This window comes from Triturus cristatus, chromosome 8, assembly GCF_964204655.1.
Source record: "Triturus cristatus chromosome 8, aTriCri1.1, whole genome shotgun sequence".
NCBI lineage: Eukaryota > Metazoa > Chordata > Amphibia > Caudata > Salamandridae > Triturus > Triturus cristatus.
The window spans coordinates 1,168,741,948-1,168,757,331 of NC_140591.1; the positions used below are offsets into that span (position 1 = coordinate 1,168,741,948).

The following is a 15,384-nucleotide window of genomic DNA, read 5'->3' on the forward strand; positions in this document are numbered from 1 at the left end:
GAAAGCAGTGGTTTAATATGAAAGTTCATCGGATAATAAATACTTAGCTCAGCATCATCTTGATCAGAAACACCACATGGCATAACAGTATTTGTATGTTTGCACTCAATGTTCTTTTCACTCATCAGATTCTTCCAAAAACAATATAAAGAGTATTACTAAGCAATGTGTTGTCTTCACAGGAATGTATACAGTACTGCCAGTAGAAAAACTAATAAGAGCAAAGGTTTATCTTTAATAAAATAAAATACCTGCAGCTTTTAACATCCTACAACGAACAGGAAAAAGGGTTTTGGTTATCCTATACTTCGAAAACAATACTGAACTAAATTGCTTTTTTATTGCTTGATCCACAATTTTTCATTTTGGTTTTCCATACGAGGATAACTGACAAGCAAGCCATGTATTTTACTTTAACAAAAGCAGTCAACAGCGAGTGGACATACTCCTTAATTTTAACAAATCTATTTGTAAGTAAATTCTGGCGCATCAAACTACCATGCAGGCTCCTGCGCTTAAACCTGCTTACTCAAATGTATATAATACCACCTTGTTCTGTCATTTTATGGCAAGACTGAAAGTTCCATTTATGCACAACTTTCTAACAAGCAAAAGCAACATAATTCCCCGTAAATAATAGTTCCCAATTAAAACAACAAGTCCACCAATTACATCTCCCTGCATGCTGTGTGACATCCTCTCTTCCTGTTGAGCCTCCTTCACCTGTCCTCGCAGGTTTCCTCACACACTCTTTTTAGGTCTCACCTGAGACAGTGCATGTGATGTGTCGCATCGTTACAGATACAAAAAGACCATGGATCTCAAGCACAGTGTGCTTGCGTGTGCTCCTGTGCAAACTCCACTCTTCACGATACTGTCCAGTCCGTACTTCTGTGCCCCGACCCACACCCATATTGCTCTCTCTCACTTTTTTTTAAATATATACAACACAAACTCTGCCCAAGGGCATTGAAGCACTTCTGTGAGCACCTGTTATATTACACGAGATCAGCTTTATTTATTAGGCACAGGGAGATTAACTTATGAGCCCATGATCATAGGATGTTGAGCTGACGTCAGGAATCAGACCTGGTTCCCCAGTTGCAAAGTCGGCAGCCCTGCCTGTAACCAGGCCTGGGCATAGTTTGCAGAGTTTTGCTACGTGGAACTCTGCGAAGTGACGAAAAAACTCAGCAGAGTTCCAAAAGTGGCAGAGTGCAGTGCGAACTGCCATTCGCACTGATCTTCCTGCCACTCGGGATGAAATTTTACCCGAGCGACACCTCGCACTCGCCAACTTACCATTCCCGAGCGGGGAAAAAACTACGCTGCGCTATACGGAGTGGAGTTTTCTGCACTCCGCAAGCTCCGCGGAATGCAGAAAACTCTGCAAACTCCGGAAATGGAGCAGAGTTCACTGTCCAGGTCTACCTGTAACTCCATGTCCTTCAGTCACTTCTCCGCTTTTACGACTTAGCCAGATCAACGGAACGTCTCTTTAATTGGCATGTGAGACTCACGCCTTACACACATCCAATGCACGAGTGTCTTTATGTGGCAAAAAGGGCAAAATGGCACATCATTTACCTACATTAGTTTGGTGCATTATGTCAACCAGATCCCTCTGTTATCCATCTTTGTGTTTTTAGAGAGCCTTCTGCTGCAATAAAAAATATACTCTGTGAAAGCGTTCCGCTGCATCTTGGCGCTAGGTGTGTCGCATCTATCAAATCTAACCCTTAAAACATATATGTTTTGTGCCACGGCAGGGTTCCCATGCCCCTTAACCCTCTCTAAGAATCAGATTGAGAACTATTTACTTGTGTGTGTGCACAAATGAATGTGCATGTAATAGGAAGCGGGGGAGGGGAAGGCAGAGGGTCCTGCAGCTAGATTCTGCAGACAGCAGCCGGAATGGATTGATGCAGCCAGTAAGAGGGACTTTGACACAGCTGCTCTTGCAAATGTAAATGAAGTGCTTCGTCTGCACATGTATTTAGTGATCCATTGGATCTGCAGGCATTTATAGCTCAAAATAGTGACAGCTTTTATCTAAATTCAGATTTCGAATCTAATGAATCGTTTGCTTAATTTTAGTCTATTACTAAGCGTAACACATGAGGAATTATGTATTGCATGATATCTACTGGCTACATAAGGGACTTATAGCAAAGGGGCAGTAGCGTACTTTACCTTTAATGCCCTTTGAACTGCCCTTCTGCCCCTGGTCTCGGGGGGGCCAATAATAATGTTAACATGGCTTTTACCATATTATAATACACAATAAGAGGCCATACCATATCATACAAAGACAGGTCATATGCTACTATACAATGACAGTCCCTAACATACCATACTATACCATGACAGGCCATACCATATCATATCACACTATACTATGCAATGATGGACTATAAATACCATACTATACGACAGCCCATACCATACTATACTATACTATACCACAAACTATACCATACCAAACAATACGACAGGCAATATCGTATCATACCATAGGGAAACAGCCTTTACTTTGCAACCGTTACAACGCATGCCATTACAGCGCATGGCGTTGCAACTAAAAAAGGTGTGCAGCAGTGGGTAGAAGGAGTTGGATTTAACTCCAACACCTTCCCTACTGTTGCTCACTCTGGAGATGGAATAGAAAATTAATCTATTCCAACTTCCAGCGTTCCCCCGACTGAAAGTCGATGTAAAAGTTGACGTTGCAACGGCATGCGATGTAATGGCATGCGTTGTAACGTCACATATTCCATACCATACTATACAATGACAGGCCATATCATACATTCAATCACAGGCCATACCATACTGTACAGCAGACCATACCATACAATGGGCCACACCATATCAGACCATACTATACGACACACCATACCATACCACACTACACAATGACAGACCATATTATACCATACCATACCAAAATATACGGCAGGATACACCATACCACACTACACAATGACAGACCATACCATGCTAAACCATGACAGGCCGCACTATACCATACCATACCACACAAAGACAGGTCAAACCATACCATGCAATGACAGACCAATCCATACTATAAAATGACAGGCCATACCAAACGACAGGATCCCATATCATATTATATAACAGGCCTTACCATACTATACCGTACCATATGATACAAAATAACTTTAAAAAGATGACAAAGCCAATAGGTCTCACATAAGCGAGACCTAATGGCTTTGCCAATGCCTGTTTGCTCTGGGTGCTCTAATACTACCCAGCAACCTCCTCCTTCACGTCCTTCACACCCGTTGCCCCAGCCAACTTTGCAAGTTATAGAGTCGACAGATACCAAAAATGTGGACACGGGCCTGAGTGCCTGAAGCAAGGATGTCTACAGTAGGCGCTGTGCATCATGATGCAGTCATTTCAGGACCATCTAGGTGCATTGATCAGTCTGATTGCTTCTGCTTTGAGATAAGAATATAACGACTTGGGTAGAAAAAGAGTAATCGGGTCAATGCAAAAGGTACCTAATTTATAAAAGAGTGTGCGCCGGGGCCCAAATGCTGCACTGGCTGTGCTAATAAAAATCGGCGCTCCGAATACCAAGTAGTCTTGAATCCACCTCAGGCCCCTTTAATCCACTAACAAGCCCTGCTGCCCTTAAATGTCACTCTTGCCGGTCTCTGATTTCTCCCTTTGTGCTATTTTTTCCGTTTGTCTCTTTCTCTACCTTTCCCGTTTGTGTGTTTCTCTCTCTCATCGTCCGTTCAATGTCTGTTGAGGAAAAATAAGCACCGGTCCCCAAAAATGAGTGCTGGTGGGCCCCACCGCAAACAACCGGCTCGAATTAAGCACTGGTAGTACTTTTCGTAGCCCGCCTTTCTAAATTGCCAAACACAACTGTGAAAGGTAGCCGACCCTTCAAAGGCTCATTAACCCAGTTAAAGGTTTGTGCTAGCATCTGCTATTGGTAGTAAGTCTGTTCCGCACATGTCTGTTCTTTGCGGCCTAGTAGCTTTCCTCCTCTTCCCACAGAAGCAGACTCGCAGGGTGAACTCTCACAGCACTGTCTATGTAGAAAGGAGAGAGGGGGTTGTAAGAAAAGGGCTCAGAAGAGACATGTCCCACTGTCCATCCTTTTAGTTCTCACTTCCTATAACTCAAATCAGTGCAGTGAAGCTGAGCATGAGGGCAGGGGAGTGACCATAGCTATTTCTAAGGCAAGGCCTATTAGCCAACCAACTAAAGCACTACTAGCAGGAGCCACAATATTGCAGCACTATGTAGCCAAGATTGTCCCATGACGGGGGAGGGGAGCAACTACGACCTTGTTTACGGTGGCACAACCCCCTGAACCTGCTCTGAGAGCGACACCATATGAATAGGATAGAAGGAGATGGGGAGCTTGGTCTAACTGCTTGCAGTTGCACCGGGTCTGTTTTAACTCTGCTCAACTAGGATCACATAGATTCCTCAATAAAGACTCCTAATTAAACACACAGCATTGCAATTATAAAAATCATGGATGTAAAAGATGTACATTGATTACAAGATACAATTACTGTTAAATAATGTTGCTTACATAATCAGTTAAAAGAAAGCTATGTCCCCATAAGCAGCGACTAACCTTTTGTTTAAAGTTGAGTTTAGATGATAAAACAGCGGATATCAACAGTTCAGGTGTGTTTTGGATTCATCCGGAGAAACAGTAAACTTCTATCAGCCCTGCAAGGAGAAAACAAGATCATATGTTTTGAACAGGAAGAACAGACAATGCCCAATCTCTTGAGTTCAAATAATTTAAATAATACATTGGAAGACCAGATAGTCACAATCTTCGCACTGTCAAACAGACAGTTGTGCCAAACCAAAATGCGGATTTTAATTGACTCACTACATGTCATTAAGGCCTATTAACATAATAGCTGGCTATGAAACTCTCAGAGTTCTAAAAAAGAACTAGACTGCTAACCTCTTACAGAGTGAACTGGTACTTGTATAAAAATACACAGTTGCCAAAACAGTTTCATGTGCAGCAAGATGACCATGCATATGTAAGCTGCTCTTGACTGTGCTGCTACAATTTCCTATGGAGAGTGGGCCTGAAACATGTCCCTCAACTTAAAATAATGTATTTATGTACATCATGGTGGAAGTTTTTAGTCTGAAAAATTGTTTAACACTGCAAACTATTAAAGTTTTCATTGTGTTTTAATAAAGATGTTAGAAATTAGGCTGAGGTCAAAATGAAAGAATTGGGGATTGCAATAGGAGTAAGTACTCACTTAACTTTAATGTCTGTAGATGAACAACCAGCAGACTCAAAACCTCCAATGGGAAGAGAGTTGGAGAGCGTTGGTATGCTCTCATGCCTCCGGTTAAACAAGGAAAAAGGTAAGCTATTCCCATTGTGATGGCCAGCTGGGAGGGCGCTAGACATGCTGCCAGATGTGTGCGGGAACAGGATCACTTTAGATATTTAGGCTTACAGGTGGCGTACACACCTGAGAAGAAACAAGCATACAATATAGGCAGAGACATGGATGGGTTATAGTGATCAGTGGGTTTCTGGACCACTCTGTCACTGTTGGTTATGTTGCGGGTCTCAATTGCAATATAGCATGCCCACTAAGATGTCTTTATGTACTGCAGAATTCGATATGCTCACTGAAGCCGAAACTATTCAAGGAGTTTGAAGATCTTGCTGATATTGGCAGGGAAGCGCAGAGGAGTGCAACTCGAAACGCTGGAATTGGGAAAGAGGGGTCTGAGACTGCTAGACCTTGAGCTCTGCTATATGGCGCCTCAGCTGCAGCATGCGTTGGAAGGTGGAAAGAAGAGGGAAAACTGGGAGAAACTACTGATAGCGGGTGCACATAAGGGGGCATCATAGCGAGTACTGCTCAGGACTGAATTCTAGGGGAGTGAGTATGAGGTACTCCGAAGACCTCAAAATGCACCTGATATGGGTATATGACGTCTACAGCCATTTGGGAGTATGAGTCGTGATATGTCAATTGCACAATAGAGAGAAGGTGTATGCGAGGCAGTGGTGGAAGAATATTCTGGGGGGAAATGTAATCGCTATCGTGAAACACAGCAGGTCTTTGGAGGGAGACAGGACCAATCTGACAATACACAAGGTTAGCACAAACAGTGATATAGATTTAGATGGAGTTCCCAGATGCTCCACAGCCAACAAACACACTGTTCATGCTACTGAATCTCTCACAAGAATTGGCTTGTATCCAGCACGGAGGGAACGAAGGCCCATCAGAGCAGCTTTGGCGGAAGACAATGCAGAACCAAATACAGAGTTTAACTCCAGCTAAGAAGGAGTTTAACTCTCTACAATGGGTTTTCCTTAACCCTTTCAAATTGGGAAGGATATACCCAGTGAGGGAAACTACATACCCATGTTGTGGGGCACCACAAGTAGTGTTTCCTTCATATTCTATTGTCCCGTAAAATTAATTTTGGGAAAATGCAGTGAACGTTTTGCACATGACTCCTGCTAACATACCCAAACTCACAGATAGTGGCTACTGGGAGTGCTCCCAGGCCCCTAAGGATGGGAAAATAGGGTATAAATGTGCAGCTTTGAGTGCAACAGTAGGAAATACATCCTTGCTATAGGCTGAATGCGTCCCCATGGGCCACAGATGAAGTATGGTCTTGATTGAGTGTTTAATAGCAGAAGGGGAGCAAAGGAAGCTCTAGAGGCATGGGAAGGAACGATTCAGAAGCTAACCGCACTGGGACATCATACAACAAACCTAGGCATGAAGTGTGAAGACGTATACAGATATGGGAAGGAATGCGAAAGCCGTAAGGGGAAATTAGGGTATATATGTAGAGTGAACAAGATGTAAATGGGTGTTGCCTCTGACCAGGTTATACTGTCAATGTTCAAAGTTTCAGAAGCAGTAGTGACCATTACTATCCTGATGGACCGTGATTGCAAATATGTGCACTTGATCCATGTTTGTACTGGAAACATAGCAATTGGTTGTGTATCTCTTTAAAATTTAAATAAAGTTTATTTTTCTTTTAAATATTTAACTTTAAATGTAGTTAGTGAGAAGGTATGTTTACAGGGTACATTTCCTCATTGCCGCCGTATATTTTTAAAAATCTGTCAGTGGGCATTTTCTTACATATTAGTCAAAGGTACGGCTTACAAATTATGCACAAGAGAAGGCTGCTACAAAGCTGTAGACGACAAGGGGGATCCTGGGGAGGGGGATGTGACCCGGGACCCTTGAGATCCCAAACTGCTTCCTCCTGTGATCTTGATGCATTCTCTGCTGTGCCCCGTGGGAGGGGACTCCGACAGGTGGTACGGGAGGCTTAGTTGCCTGCTTGACTGTCTTAGCTACTGGCGACATGCTTGGGAGGGTGGTTGGGGAGGGGGGGCTCTGTTGGGGGAGGTTGACGGGGAGAGGGGTGGGGGGTTCTTGATTACGTCACACCGTGGCATTGGCTCACCCTTGTGGGCGGAATGTATTACAGCATAGATGTCTTCTGTGCAGAGAGGTGTGTAGTTGTCCTCAATTTGGTGGGCCGGTCGTTATCCTACAGCCTGGCTTAGTTGGGTGGCTGGGTAGCGGGCAAGGGGATTGAATGTATTATCTTTTGCAATTCAATAAAAGTCTGTTTTAAAAAAGAGAAGGCTGCTACAAGGCACTGAATATATAGGCGTGGTGATCTACATGGAGGGGACTGAAAATATCTCCACACCTTATCTCTTTTGGAATGTCTGGTCACCCAATTTGGGCACAAAACCTGCTTTTTGTAGTCATTACATATTTGTAAATGCTTCCTGGTCCTCTACAGAAGATCTGCATCAATGCACTGTAACAGAAGACACACTGAAAAGTCATCGTTTGTCTTCCCAAATGTTTCTATTTTCAGAACTTAAAATCTAGGTCGCATGAAGCTACTGAGAGTTTACATAATCTGAGGCAACATATGTGGAAATGGCATGGGCATAGGCCGAGAAATCTCTCATTATCTATTTATGTGAGTCCATAAATAATGAAAACGTACACTTCCCTTCTCATTCTTGTAACAGCAGGTAATAAACCTGCATTACAAAACAGTATAATTAAACGTAGCTCTTTTGCTGCACAGGAAATAGTGACATTACCGAGACTCGAATCCAGTTCCCCAGGTCCGAGGTGGAGCGCCCTAGCCGTTAGGCCAACCCCATTGCCATGAGTCTTTCATTTGTACATTTTCAAAGTATTTGTGAATTTGCCCCCATAATTATCTTATAAAAGTCTTTAAAAGCATTAAAAAAGTTTTCAAACAAGGCATGTGGACCTAGCTATACTAGGACAATCCACAACTATCTCGGTCGTGTTAAACATGGTTAATTGCCCTTCCTGAAATTCTAATTAGAGTTTATACCTTTTAGGGGCATTGGTAATGGACAGGATCCTCCCCGTATAACATGCATGTCTACTAATGTTTTGGTTTACATTTAATGGATAGATATATAATTTTGCTTTTGAGTCACTTGTAAATGGATTTACAGTTTTAATTTCAGGTGCCAATGAATAGCTTACTAGCTGTATTTTTTCTTTTTGGAATAAAAAAAATCAAGTTTCCCAGCTTGAAGAAGCTACAACTCAACTTTTTAAAAATTAAAAAGGAGTCCAGTGGAACACAGCAATTGACGAGATGCAGCCTAAGCCCCACCCTTAGCTAGCTCAGCATTTGTAGCTGCACTGAAGACGGTGTCAACGGTGACAGTCCAAGAGAATAAGAAACCAGAGTTACCACAAAGGGTCAGGAGAGAAAAAGTTTGAGTAGACATACTCGATTTGATGTTAGTTGATCGAAAAGTGTACTCATGTTACTTAATCTTTATGATATTCATGTAGACGCTTCCATTTTCCCTAGGGTACACACAGAGAAATACGGCTTCCCATTAAGTAGCAAGGTGTAACGAATATATTTATTAAATAGCGGCATTTGGATATTCTTTCCTCTAGATTTACTGGAGACAAAGAGAAGACAAATGGGGCAAATTAGTAGACATCCCCCCTGTGGAGGTGTGTTAATAAGCAAGCTTTGAATGTGACTCATGAATGTAGCTTAAATTAGCAGCACAGTTTGTGGATCGTCATGAAAATGTCAATTTCCAAGAATATTATGTCTTCTAGTGCACTTCTGAAATGGCCACACAAAACCACAGTTTTCCAAATCACAGATTCTACATTTTCTTTAGCTGAAAAACATTTAGCATAGTCACAATTTGCTTATCGGTGTCCAGTGTTAAAGTAAACCTTTGATACCAACATAACACTAAAATTGTGGCACGAGAAAGAGAGAACTCAAGAATGTATGAACATAGAGTAACATTTATAAATATACCAGCCAGTGTTCCTCACTTCTCTGCTCACCTGCCTGGCTTTCATACCAGCATGTAGCATGCAGACTATTCCCCTTCCATGCTCTTGCTAGTTCCCCAGTATACACCTCCTCCATACCCTTTTTCGTCAATCCCTTCACTGGACCTTCCTCAAACAAGCCGGTTTAACCGACTTCCCTGCTTGTTCATAAGGCGCTTGTAGATAAAGGTCGCATTGCCTTGCTTCACTGCTTTAAAGATTTACACACAAAAAAAATAATAATAATGTATCATTATTGTATTGACAACAGCTGCTAGACTGCGTTGAGGGGCATGCAGGTGCACGTATGTGTGGATAGGAAGGATGTCGATTGATGTGGCCTATATGTAGAGTGGTGCAAGATATTTGGGTGACCTTCAGAGGCATGCGCCAGTTCCACTACACGGAAAATGTAGCATCATAGAGGCAGGTGCATGAGGTGGAAATGGCTCTGATGCAGTCTTAGCAATGGGGGGTGAGGACCGGGTGGATGGAGGCTGGTAGAGCGTGATTCGGTTTAGGGGGTGGGCTATGAGGGCATCAAATGCATGAGAACCAGAGATGTGCTTTGTTCTTAATGCAGCAAGCGGCATGTGCAGATGAGTTGAGGAGAAGCGGGTCATGATTTCAGTAGATGTGGAGAGGCTGGGAGCACATATGCGAAGCACTGCGGAGAAGGGGCTTTATGTATGTGTGGTTGTTTACTGCGAAGGTAAGAGATGTGCTTTGCCTGTGGCAGGATGAGCACCTGCAACAAGGAGGGAGGCGTATTCAGGTGAGTACCCATTACATGATCAGATGACAGATTTGCTCGATCAAGGTGTCATGGTTGGTGTATCAGGAACATCCTTTCCGGATAACGAAGTTAACCTAAATATATCACTATGGAGTGAACAGCAGATAGCAAGAGGAGCAGGTGGAGACTAGAAAGCTGGTAGAAGCAAAGAAGCAGGTCAATCACAGATTGCATGTTATCAATAGCCAGGGGTGGAGGCAGGCTGTTCGTTCAATGTAACGAGGTGCAATCAATCTAAGATGGCAAAAAGAATGGGAGCTCCTTCACAGTGCCCTATTCCTAAGGCCCCTCCCGCCCTCACCCACCACCATTTGACATCTGAGAGTCAGAGTTGTGATGGAGAGTCATGCCTCACCTATCTGGACTCAGGATAGCTGATTTGGGGTTGCAGTGGAAGGCAGGTAAGTTCTGCTGTGGTAATGCTACCGATACTCACATGCAGGCTCTGCCCTCTCTGAGCCTTTGATGGAGAGTTGCACCTCACATCTCTGGACTTGGAATCGCTGTCGGCTTGGGGATGTGATTGAGGGAAATTGCTGTAGCCTCTGCTACTGCTACCAGTGCTTATAACAAACCCCTCTTATTCAGCGATTGATAGCAATGTCTTGGAAGGCATCAAGGCCCTTATTAAGCGATTGATAGCAATGTCCTGGAAGGTAGCAAAGCTGCCAACAGTCAGTAGCTGGATCCTGGTTGTACAGAAATGAGTGACTGCCGAGGCTAACATCAGGACTCATGATCTGCAGCTATCGAAGGTTCGAAGGTGGGGGGGGGTGTTGCTACACTCTGGGACACATACGTGCTTAAATTGCAGGACAAGCTGGTCACCCCAGCACAGCCGCTGATCTACTAGTTTAAGGCCGCAAAATTATTATGGGGCACGAGGGTGGCCTCCTGGGAGGACTACCAAAGGGGCCCCGGGAGTGCAAACCCGCTTTCCTTACATGCAGCAGGCACCCTTCTGGCTGGCTGTTAGAGTGGCGCTAAACCTTCAACCTGATATTCTCTGCCACCCCTCCCATTTCCTTTTTTTCTATCTCCTGTTTTTATACTGACCTCTGTTTTTACCATGCCTCTGATACTTCCCCTGGGGTCCCAGATTATATATTTACAGTTTAGGTTCTACCCTTTACAAATGGGTTTCTCTGTTTCTACATATCTGTTTCTATATAAATGGCATCCCCCTGGGGAATGCATTGACCATGCCTACCTCATCTGCTATGAGACTGCATCAACAGGTCACACATGCATCACTTGCTTCTCCATATTCATCGATGTTGCATTAATGTATCCACTGCTGTGGAAATGTACCCCTTTTTTTAGGGGTACAATGGTGCAGGGTCACCCTTTTGTCCACGGGTTCAAAGACCAACAAAGTAGAGATCAGCACTGGAGTAGGAATAAATAACAAGTTTATTAATCACTCATGAGTGGGACCACGTCCACAAAGCACTCTCAAGTGCTGCCTGAGGTAGTACACTGAAGTCAGAGAACACAGGGCTTTTATACAAGTTTTCTGCAGTGTTAGCATGTGAACAGAAATAGGAAGAACAAGTTTTTAAAATAGTTTTCAGAAAACAAGGGCAGATGAATAACCACTTGGTCAGCAAAGTGGGAGGGAGAGCAGGAGTGTGTATGCCAGCAGAAATGATTGACAGTTAACAGGTGTAAGTGTATGCCAGCAGAAATGATTGACAGTTAACAGGTGTACTGGCAGCTACAAACTCTCAACACGTACATTGCTTTTAGCTGAGTCAGTAAGTCAAATAAAATAGATAGCCCTGGCAGAAAAAGACGAGCAACAGAGGACGGGAGAAATACGAAGGAAAGGAAATGGACACCACAGCCAAAATGGCTGCGGCTTATGACAAGTAAAATATTACACGTTTTCCACACTGTTACCCTTTGTGCTATTATAGGTACTGACACAAACTAGTGCTATGTTGATTGCTGTAATAAAACAAAAATGCCAACAAAGAAAAATATTTATAAAAATGTAATGAAGGTCATGCATTTATGACACCGCAGGAGGCCATTTTATGCTTGAGGTTCTTCTAATTAACCTGGATGGCTGCATTTATTTTAGCCTCAAACAGCTGGCGTACAATGGTGCCATATTGTTTGTACTTTCACTCGAAACTCGTTACCCTTATCCTTAATTTACATGCATTAAATACTTACTTAAAGGGCCTTTCAGCCACCTCTGTTCAGATATTGGTCTGTTGTTGTGTCATTCACATTTTGCTTTAACCCACTACAGCATACAGCATGGGGCAATGTGTCAACCTACTTAAGTCACTGATTAACTTCACCTTGAGTTACTCCAGGAGCAGAGTCACACATAAGGAAGTTCTCTTCAGTGCCATAGTTTTCGTTTTTACTTCGTCATTTCTTTAGTATTGCCTGATATGATAGCAGGCCGCCGTTGAAGTGAGCACAGGGCACATTCCAGCTTTATCAGTTCCTGTATCCTAACAATGCTCTTGTGAATTTATTTTGGAATGGCCTTTGTTTGTCTGGCTACTACTATTTCACAGGAAACCATATCGTGTTCCTGGACTCAGTATAACAAATAGTTATTAAATAACTTTTGACCAGGAAGAAAACCAAACTTTAATGTGTTCAATTTGCAAAACCCTTGTAACACTTTTATTTAAACAGATAGGGTGTAATTTGGGTTTTAGTACAGAATATGTTACACTGTGAACAGTCTATCTTTCTTTCTTTCCATCTTCTTTCTTTACTTTTCCTTTCTTTTATTTTAATTTTTGCTCCTTACTTCTTTCTTTCTTTTTCTTAATTGCCTTCTTATCTTCTTTCTTTTCCTTCCTTCTTTTTTGCCTTTTTCTTTCCTTGTTTCTATTATGCCCTCTTTGCTTGTTCTTCCTTTCTTTCTTTCCTTCTCCTCTTCTTTCATTTTCTCCTTTTTTGCCTTTCATTTTTTCTTTCTTTCCTTCCGTTTTTTCCCTTTTTGCCTTCTTTAGTTCATTTCTTTCCTTTTTTTTAACTTTTCTTTCTTTTTCCTTCTTTGTGTTTTGCTGTCTTTCCTTATTTCTGCCTTTATTTGTTGACCTTCTTTCCTTTTTCTTTACTTCTTTTCTACTTTCGTTCCTTTTTTCTTTCTAGCTTTCCTTTTGTCTTCTTTCCTGTTTTCCTTCCTTCTTTTTGCCTGCTTTCCTTGTTTTCTTTCTTCTTTCATAGCTTTCTTTCTTGCCTTTGTTTATTTCCTTCTTTCTTTTCTTTCCTTTATTTTTTCTGTCCTTCTTGGTTTCTTTATTACTTTCTTGTTTGCATTTTTCTTTCTTTGCTTTCTTTCCTTCATCCCTTGTTTCTTTCTTTCATGCCTGCTTTTCTTTCGCTTTACTTCCTTCTCTCCATATTTCTTCCTTTTCTGCTTGCTTTCTTTCTTTCTTTCTTCCTTTGCCTTTCTTCCTTCCCTTTGTCTGCCTTCCTTCCCTTTATTCTTGTCTTACTTTCATACCTCCTTTCTCAAATGCAAGTGGCTAACAGACCAATTGGTATGTATAAAATACTTACATAGAGGGGTTTTCAGCCAGACCTCACCCATTAGTCTCTGATTGTGTCACTCACATTTTTCTTCTACCTGCTCCAGCATGCATCAATGGGAAATGTGTCAGCCCACTTAAGCAATTGACTGACTTCACTGTGAGTTATGGCATAGTGCCCTGTCAAAGGGGCACATCCACACAAAAAGTAGTTCCCTTCAGTGCCAGGGAATACTATGGCAATGTCTACTTTTGGAGACCCCGAAAACATTTTTGACTTTGGTCTAGATCTTTTAATTATTTTTTTTTAGAGATTGGACGATAGTCCAGCTGCTTCCTGAACAATAACGTTTTGTAAAAAGTAAAAACCATGAGGAAACAAGAATCGCCAAAAGGCTGACGGACAAAACTAGACCTATTGGCTTTAGCAATGCTTGTTTAACTTGTGCTTTTTATACCCTGCCTTTGATGTACCTTGAAACTGCAGCTGCATAACTTTCTTGCACGCAGTAAAGTTGTTCTCATGTAAAGTGCTGTGATACACATGGGTGTTTATGATACATAAAACTGCAAATAAAGTACTGGAACACACAATCTAGTATGTGCTAAGGACATCAATTATCAATATGTATGTTGTACCCAAGAGCAGACTGCGACAGAGCTCTGGATACGTCCAGGTGCAGTAGCGATTCACAAAGCAGTAGAAGACTGTAGCCCCCTATGTAGTACAAACAGTTCAATGAATGCGAAGGGAGGGGGTGCCACAGCATAGTAATATACAGACCATATCTTGGTGTGCAGTATAATCATTCACTGGTCAACATGATGCAAGGGAGCTGGTGGGAAAACAAACTGTACCCTGGTGCAGAGTGGTAGATCACTTAAGAATCCAGGCACATAAGTAGGGTGTCTTGGCCGATCTCAGGGATCTGGGTAGCTGGGGAAGAGGAGACAATCCACAGGGTTGAGAGAGGTTATTGTGCAACTAGGTGCCTGGGGCAACGGGGGGGCAAGGGAAGGGTGTAGAACTGGCAACAGTTGCTAGAGTTCTTGACGTGGTTAGGTGCAGTGTATTAGCGTGCCTGTATTACCATCCAAGCTTTGTGGCCCCACCCAGGCACCCCCATGTGGTACCGGGTCCACTGCGGGTGCTGCTCAGCTTTGTACAGCTGTCTGGTGTTCGGGAGACTGCCGCTGGTCTTCTGACATGTGGCCTGGGTCGCTGCGGGTGCCCCGCTGCGCCCAGCCGACTTGTAGCAGGAAGACTACAGCGGTGTGGAGGCACCAACGGTTAGCCCGCGGCCCGGTCTGACTTGAACATACCCCCAGATCGTCCCACTCAGCCCCCCCAACCCCCTTCTCGAACCCCAGTCCATGTGCTGGGTTGCACAACACAAAAGAGAACTCCCGTACCCCCATCAACACCCTACAGTGAGTGACCCAGAAGCTGAGTGGCCACCAGGACAGTCTCACTGGACGGCCCCACCCGGGAACCCCTGAGGAGGAGTGAAGTATTCTCAGCTTTTCCAATAAAATGTGCATTATAGTGTGTGCTGAGTAGCATATTCCCCTGACGTAATTCGTCACTCAACAAAAGATTGATGATGAAAGAAAGGCACATCTGAAACCACACAGTTAAATATGCACCCGGTTACTGTACGATAAATAGTCTTCTCCTATTGTC

General features: G+C 43.0%; 1 protein-coding gene across 6 annotated transcripts in view; it reads right to left on the minus strand.

Moving 5' to 3' along the window:
* INPP4A (inositol polyphosphate-4-phosphatase type I A) overlaps window positions 1–15,384 on the minus strand; it is an 857,226-nt gene that overhangs the window by 590,457 nt on the left and 251,385 nt on the right. For all 6 annotated transcript variants that reach the window (XM_085622821.1, XM_085622820.1, XM_085622817.1 and 3 more), the window contains exon 3: window positions 4,628–4,725. The gene's annotated coding sequence lies outside the window, so the exon portion shown is untranslated. The remainder of the gene's footprint in view (window positions 1–4,627; window positions 4,726–15,384) is intronic.